This window comes from Triticum dicoccoides, chromosome 6B, assembly GCF_002162155.2.
Source record: "Triticum dicoccoides isolate Atlit2015 ecotype Zavitan chromosome 6B, WEW_v2.0, whole genome shotgun sequence".
In the NCBI taxonomy this organism is placed as follows: Eukaryota; Viridiplantae; Streptophyta; class Magnoliopsida; order Poales; family Poaceae; genus Triticum; species Triticum dicoccoides.
Window position 1 is genome coordinate 391,150,744 of NC_041391.1, and position 8,503 is coordinate 391,159,246.

Below are 8,503 nucleotides of genomic sequence, written 5' to 3' on the forward strand. Positions count from 1 at the left end.
AATCAGAAATTTATAGGTGGAAATTCCCCATTGGTCTGGGCTGTTAATGGGTTATCGGATCCAAAACACGACCTGATAGCTTAATGGTGTTCCGTTACAGTGGATGCCACGTGTCGGTCACCCTTGACAAAAGCACTTCTGTGACGCGCGATTTATCGTCATGGAAGTGGACACTTTCGTGATGATAATTTTGGTAATGTTATGGAACACTTCTACGACAGCACAGGTATGACTATCTTGATTCTATCATAAAATAGTCATGGATGTACATGCATGACAAAAAACGCGACCTACTATGACAAACACGTATCATCAAGGAAGTGTATTTTTTTGTAGTGCACGCAGCCCTCCTCAACAGTCCTCCTCTTTGGGGGATCTACTTCTGGAGATGATGGAAAGCGAGACGCCTCCACAAATCTCCCTGCCTGATAAGGCAGACAACGCCGAGGTGTCATCCCGGAGGATACTTCCCGATCTACAAGTGGCGCAAGGGACAGTGAGGACCGGGGCCAAAGGTAATACTTCGGCCGCCCAGGGTCTGGGGTGTGCGGCCCCTACAGGGAACAACAAAAGTCCCGGACTATCAAATGTCCAAGGGACGCCGGATGCATTGATGGACATTTTGCAACATGCCTCCGTCTCAGAGGAACATCGTACCTTGATGGGTACGGTGTTGGAAAGAGTTTGGTCCGCGAAAAGCGGATTGAATGAAGCCTTTTCTAGCCTACTAAGAGGCTTCGAGGTATGTAGTGTAATTTCAATTATATTATAAGCGCAAATTGCGCGTAGAGATAGTGGCCCCTGAGACTCTGGTTGACATCCAAAGGAATGCGATCAGAGGATCAAAAATATATGGCCAGGAAATGATATGACTAATTGAAACACAGGTTGTTACATCCGTGGGGACTGCCCAAGCTATTGAGGTAGCACATTTGAAGCAGAAAGTTGATGTGGCGGATGATGACACCACGCTTATGAACAGGCAGCTCGACGAGGCGCAAGCTATGTCTCCGGGGCACTCAGTACATTCTAGTATTGTGAAATGAGCGTGATACTAAAAATTTGTATATGCATAACTGTAGATAGTGCTGCTGCAGTTGAGACCCTTCGGGTGGAACTTGCCCGGCCATGGAGCAAGCGAGGATTGGTAATGCAGCTGCCGAAAAGGCAGCCGCTGAATTAAAAGTCAAGCAGAGTGCTAGGCGTCTGTGCGAGGAGAGGATATCTACCATGGCACTCGAGCTTAAGAATGCCGCTAGCCGATGCCAAGTTCTTCATAAAGAGAACAAAACCAAAGCGGCCGATCTTGACAAGACCTTACAAGAGGCGAAGGAAGCCCGGTCTGAGTCTAGAGCAGCTCGGGAGGAGATCCGGCAAGCTGGGGAGATAGCAACTAGTAAGCCCTTTTTATTGCAAACTAAGTTTGGCGATCCAAAGTATGCGCCGCTTAATCAACGGTGGAGTTCTTCGGACCCCTTTATGTACCTGCCGAAGAGTGCTGCTGATGCGAATCAGCTTTTCCCCGCGCAAGAAGGACATGCAACGGAAAAGCTGTTTTGGTCGCAATTTGATACGCCGAAGTGTCCACTGTTGAACGAATAGGTGGCCCAATGGGCCGAGCTCCACAAGATGTTCGGCACTGCCATGAAGGACATCATAGCCCGGCTGTGGCCAACTGAACCCATTCCAGATAGTTATTTCGGTTTGGTGCGGCAGCTTGTTAAGGTGGTGCCGCGTATTGACGCTGTGAAGCGGTCAATGTGCATAGAAGGTGCACGGATGGCCCTTTCCCATGTCGAGATATACTGGGCGAAGATGACGGCCACCGATATTTTAGCGCAGAGTCCACCCGAAGGCAAGGACCTTAACATGCCAGAACATTACTTTGAAGATGTCCTAGAGGGTGCCCGCTTAATAGAGGGTCAGTGCTCGAAAAATATTATATTCGAGTGAAGTGTATCAAAATTGTAGTAACAATCTTATGATATTTTGAAGGTTGTGTTTTTATACTTTTGGCCTGAAAAGTTTTGGTGCCTCCTGTGCGGATGACTTTTTTATATATAATCTGAAAGGTTGGAGTCATCCGCTTCAGCCCCCTCACGTATAACGCGGGAGTGTTCGGAAAAGCACTTGATCACACTTGACCCAACGTCTTGGTCCGTTAAGGAGGTGTTAGTGCGGCGAACTAGGCAATCGGACTATAAAGCTTTAACACTTTCACTTAGCCAGAGGAGTTTGACGGTGGGGCTACTATATAGCCCCTGGTATGTCCGCGGTTATCCGAATACAGTGCGTGTACATATGTGACCAGAAGGACGGTCCTTCGTTTATCATAGAGGGAATTGCGAAGATTCCGATGATTCATCGAGTGGTTGACCAGCTCCCGCCGCATCATGATAGTCAGTTTTCATCTTTCTCTACTGAGGTGCTCATTCGGGCTAGCCGGGACACAATCACAGTAGTTCTCCCTTTACTACCCTAGCTGATATAGTGGAATGTAAGGTAATAAGCATAGGAGCCGGGCAACCCAACTATTGACCAAATACATGATTCAGAGTTGATGCATATAAGGCCAAACTCACGACGCCGAACACTCCCTATAGGTGTTCGGACTTTGTAATATACACTGAGCTGAATACAGCCCCTGGTGATAAACCCATGGGATCAAGACACGTGTGGCAATCCGACGTGGGGAAAGAGCACAGGTGGTGAGAGCGTAAATCTCAAACCACAATACAAAACGGGCTGCTTCTATAACATCCACTTTAGTACGGCGAGCCATATGTACAGATAACAATGGTATCTTTTTTGGACATTTTACATGCCAGGAAAGTATAAAACAATAAGAGATAAAAAAGGTTTACATAGGGTCTTAATCTATAAAAGAAACCTTAATGCGGGGCCCTGCTGCACGTCTGCGCCTTTGTCTCCATTGTGAAGTGTCCTTGAAGTGTATAGTATGATGGCCATTTGTAAAGAAAAAGTGTCGGTGTACAAAATTAGGGGTTCTCCTTTTGACCCCTTTACTTGTGCACGGGCAGTCAGAGCCTCCCGCCATGACCACACACGGACACGGAAGGAAGGGGAAGCCGGAGAGAAGCCGAGGCCACAAAGCAAATGAGGCAACGACAAGGACCAAGGCCACAAAGAACAGATGGGCGTAGCAGGTTCCCCCGGCAAGGACCCTTGCCGGGGCAGCCTCAGCAACCCCGGCAAGACCCTTGCTGGGGCAGCTCACCCGCGCCAGCCAGAGTGAGCCACCCTTGATCCCACCAACGTTCGACAAACACGTTGGGGCGAGGCTCGGGAGGCACCTCTGTGGTGGCATGCAGATCTTTATGAAGACGAGGAAGAGACAAGACCAAATAAGGATAGGTAGGCAACCATCCTCACCAAAGAAACCCACAAGACCCTCGGCAAGGTCCCTTGCCAGGGAAACCAGCGCGCCAAGGCAAGACCCTTGCCGGGCCACCCGACGAAGCCCTCGCCAAGTGCACTGGCAGGGCCACGACCAGGCCCGCGCCAACCAAGTCTTCACCACTGTTCGCATGCAGCTGCCAACTCAACCAGTTGGGCAGGCACCTATGTGGCAGCATGCAATCCTTCGCAGAGGCTCCACCACCGCGCCACCTTAGCTGCCTGCCTGCCTACAAGGCGCCGCGTGCATCGCTGGTCCGGGCACGTGTCGAAGCATGGAGGAGTGGCGACGGACAGGACGGGCCTCGCTCCCGTCCCCGATAAAGCAAAGGGACACCTAAGCCTCGCATTAAATGCGTCTTGTCCTGTAATGCTAGCGATAAACTCGCAATACTGTAGCACTTTCCACCTCCTGTGTGCCACTGTGGCAGCCCATTTCGCCTATAAAAGGAGGCCCATGGCGCACGGAGAGGGGATTCGGCTCTTTTGAACCCCTCAGCACCCAGAGCTAGTTCGAGTGCTCAGGAACACTAATACATCCACCAAAGCAGGATCGTAGGGTTTTACGCATCTTTGCGGCCCGAACCTAGGTAAATCCTCCTCGTGTCATCTGTTAGTCCTGCTCTTCTCACGATCCCCGCGCCCTGCAACCGTAGAAGGGATTCCAGTGATCCCATAGGTGTCGTTTCCCACCGACATCTTTGGCGCGCCAGATAGGGGGGGGCTATGGTGAGAACATCTTTGGTTCAGCAGTTGGCCTAGTTGTTCTTCATTGCCATGGCTCCTAAGAAGAAGACGACCACAGCGATCGGTTCGTCCAGAACCGGGTTGGTACAGGCGCAGACCGATAGCGGGCCGGTCGCGGAGAGGACCCGTGGCGCGGCCAGCGAACATCCACATTGCCCTGATGGCCCAGGCTTGGCGAGCGGCGTCGTTCGTGCGCCGGGCGACCATCCACCAGTCACAGGCTCTAGAGACGGAGTCGGGCCCCCTGCAGGTGGCATGGGGCCCTCGAGGGGTGCCGCCGTCCCACGAGGCGGCGGCACGGCGGTCTCCAAGACACCAACACCGGCGCCCACAGCGCGGCCCTCTCATGTTGTGCGCGACGAGTGGCGTCACCTTGCCGGTGACCCTGCGCACCGCCCTGGGAAGAGTCTTGTGCGCCATCAAATGAAGAAGAGGGCCAGCATGCGCGCCGAGGTACTGATGGAGGTGGCGAATGGCCGCGGTGCCGCGATGCAGCTTGTTCTAACGTGGTTAGGAGACGAGGCGCATCGCGGTCCACCCAGCTTTCGCTGCCACCCACGCCGGCGGAAGCCCTGGCACGCGCGCAGCTGCTCCTCGATTTTCTTCCCGCCATGGAGAAGCTCGACGAATGGAGGTCCACCGTCCGGAGCCTTGTTGGCATCGCCAACAACGACGGGTTGCGGCCGGCGTAACCCGTTGGCTGTCGCTCCGCCGGGCTTCCACGTGCTAGCGGAGGCCACACCGGAGGTGACGCGGCCACGGTGTACTCCCCACCTACATCCCGACCGCCCCGGGTGTCGGCCGTCATGGCGACGCTCGTGACGATATCTCCATCGCATCGTCCGACCCGCGGACCAACCGCGATCAGCGCCAAGTCCATCGGGAGCGGGTTCATGAGGACACTCGAACTACGATCGAGCGCCGATGTGACGCGCGCCACCAGTCGGGCAGGCGGGCAGAGCCTGCCACGGACCACCCAGTGTCGGGAGGCTACGGCAGCCTACCTTACGACTTGTGTTGTCCGGCTTTCACCCGTGAGCTGCGGCAGTTCTAGTGGAACTCCCACCGTACGTTCAAACCCGACGTTGGCGAGAAGTACAACAACAAGACTCACCCGTCAGAGTTCCTCAGCATCTACACCATCGCGATGCAAGCTGTTGGGGCCCACGACGATAAGGTGCTTGCCAACTACTTCCCATTGGCACTCAAGCCTAATGTTATGTCATGGTTGATGCACTTGCCGGTGGACTCCATCTCTTCTTGGGCGGATCTGTGCCATGAGTTTGTTGGCACCTTTACCGAAGGTCACCAAGCGCATGGCCAAGCGAGTGATTTGCACATCATCCCCCAGAAGGAAGGAGAAAACATGTGCAAGTACATCCAAAGATCAGCCGGGTGCAGTACAACATCCCCGATGTTCATCTCGCGGCCGTGATCAATGCGTTCCATCAGAATGTGCGCAATCGCAAGATGCATGAAGAACTAGTGATGAACAAGGTTAAGGATGTGGCCGAGCTCTATGTTCTGGACGATCGATGCGCTCATGCCGAGGAGGGAAGGAAGTACCCCAGCGAAGATGCCGGTGTGGAAACCGACTCCACTGGCTATACCGCCACCCCAGCAAAGAAGGGCCGACGCCGTAATAGCAAGTGCAAGGGCAAGGCCGTGCTTGCCGTTGAGGGATCCGACGACACCGGTACCACCAAGAAGACACAGGAGAGCGACCCCGGCAAGGAGGTTGCCGGGTGTGATGCGGGCCTTGGCGGCTGCCGACAAGCCAGGAGGCTCCGACAAGCAGTACTGCAAGATCCACCGCACCAAGGGCCATGATCTCCAAAACTGCCGGCAAGTAGAGCTGCTTGCCGAGAAGCAGAAAGCTGAGTATGAGCGGCGGGACAAGGAGAAAGTCCCAGATGGTGCCGAAGGATCTGGCAATAAACATGGCGGCCAAGGAGGCCACCGCGGCAAGGATAATCAGCAAGAGAGGCCCGCTCGGGGCCACGATAAGAAGCAAGAAGACGATGATCATGACGAGGACGACGAGTCCGGCGACCATGATTTTTAGAAAGCCACAGAGGCCATGTGCGTCGATGGTGGCGCCTCGCTACATACATCTCACCGCCAACTCAAGCAGTGGGCGTGCAAGGTCACAGTGGTGGAACCATCATTTGACGCGCGGAAGCCGCTGAAATGGTCTGGCACGCCCATCATCTTTGACACCAAGGACCACGCTAACCGCACCACTGCAGTCGGGTGCTTGCCGTTGTTGGTTTCACCAACAATCCGCAACCTTAGGGTGACAAAGATGTTGGTAGACGACATGGCCGACCTGAACTTGATCTTGCCCGTTGTGGTCAGAAGGCTGCAGATCCCTGACGGAGACCTTGAGGAGACGTGTACATTCCAAGGGGTCAACTCGTGGAGGAGTCAGCCAAAGGGAAAGATCACGCTGTCCGTGACATTTGGAGGAGTGCTGAACAATAGGATGGGGAGGATTGTTTTCGATGTAGTCGAGATCCCTTTGCCTTACAATGGGATCCTCGGCCACCCGGCGATAGCCAAGTTCGTGGAGGCTCTCTGACAAGAATGATGCGCTGATCTGCACCGACCAACTCTACCGGGAAGCAGTTGCAGTAGATGCCGCTAAGGCACCTGCCGCTGCCGACGGAGCCTCGGAGCAGAAAAAGACCGGCGAGATCCCTCGCACCAACTCCGGCAAGCGCACCTCTTCGGGGTGTTGCGCTTCCATTGAGAATGTGCCAGAGAGCTCCGCCGGCAAGAGCAAGAAGTCCAGGGCTACACCACCAGAGACCAAGAAGGTGCCCGTCAAGGAGCTTTTAGCATAAGCTCCACCCTTGATAGAAAATAGGAAAGCGAGCTCGTCACCTTCCTGCGGGCGAATGTCAATGTGTTTGCATGGCAAGCCTCCGACATCCCCGGCATTCCCAGGGAGGTGATTGAGCACCACCTTGTCGTCTGTCCTCACGCGCGGTCTGTTAAGCAGAAAGTCAGGAAGCAAGCTCTGGAGAGGCAATAGTTCATCACGGAGGAAATCAGAAAGCTAGAGGCGGCATGCTTGGTGAGGGGAGTACTCCATCCGACGTGGTTGGCCAATCCGGTAGTGGTGCGCAAGGCAAATGGGAAATGGAGGTTGTGTATTGACTACACAGACATCAATAAGGCCTGTCCAAAGGACCGTTTCCTGTTGCCGCGCATCGACCAGATTGTTGACTCCATGGCTGGGTGTGACCTCTTATCGTTCCTCGACGCCTACTCAGGATACCACCAGATCTTCATGACAAAGGAAGACGTGGAAAAGACAGCATTCATCACCCCATGTGGTACGTATTGCTTTTTACGGATGCCTTTCGGTTTGAAGAGTGTTGGCTCAACCTTTGCAAGAGCAGTCCAAATTGGTTTTGAGCCCCAGCTATAAAATATGGAAGCTTATATGGATGACATAGTGGTCAAAACCAAGGACAAAGCAACCCTTGTGCAAGATATGGAGGAAACGTTCGGGAACCTGCGCAAGATCAACCTCAAATTGAACCCTGAGAAGTGTGTCTTTGGCGTCCCGTCCGGCAAGCTTCTCGGGTTCTTTGTGTCCTAGCGTAGGATTGAAGCAAACCCAGATAAGATCAAGGACATCGAGCAGATTGAGGTACCCAAGGGGGTCAAGGACGTGCGTTGGCTCACTGGCTACGTTGCTGCCATGAGCCGGTTCATCTCCAAGTCCGCGGAGCGTTCCCTTCCTTTCTTCAAGATCTTCAAGAAAGCAGGGCCAGTGGAGTGGACCCCAAAAGCCGAGGCAGCGCTGCAGGATTTGAAGAAATACCTTGCTTCTACTCCAGTGCTGGTTGCGCCTAAACCACAAGAACCGTTGCTGCTCTATCTAGCGGCAACGAACCAGGTGGTTAGCGTCGCACTAGTGGCGTAGAGAGAGGCCGATGAAAAGGCAGCGACAGCAGTAGAGCCAATAGATGGCAGGCCGGAACCCTCTTCGGTAGGGCTCGATCCCGGCAAGATCGAGTCCCCGTCAGGGGCTGACGGCAGCACAATAGGACCCACGCAACTGGGTGAAGAGGCGCAGAAGAAGAAAATGGTGCAGCACCCAGTGTACTTCGTCAGCTCCCTCTTGCAGGGGGCTAGGTCGAGGTACTCAGCCGTGCAAAAGCTGCTCTTCGGCCTCCTTATGGCCTCGAGGAAGCTGCGCCACTACTTCCAAGCGCACGAGATCAAGGTGGTCACCCGCCTCCCATTGCAACGGATACTACACAACCCAGATCTTGAAGAAAGGAAGGGAACGCTCCGCGGACTTGGAGATGAACCGGCTCATGGC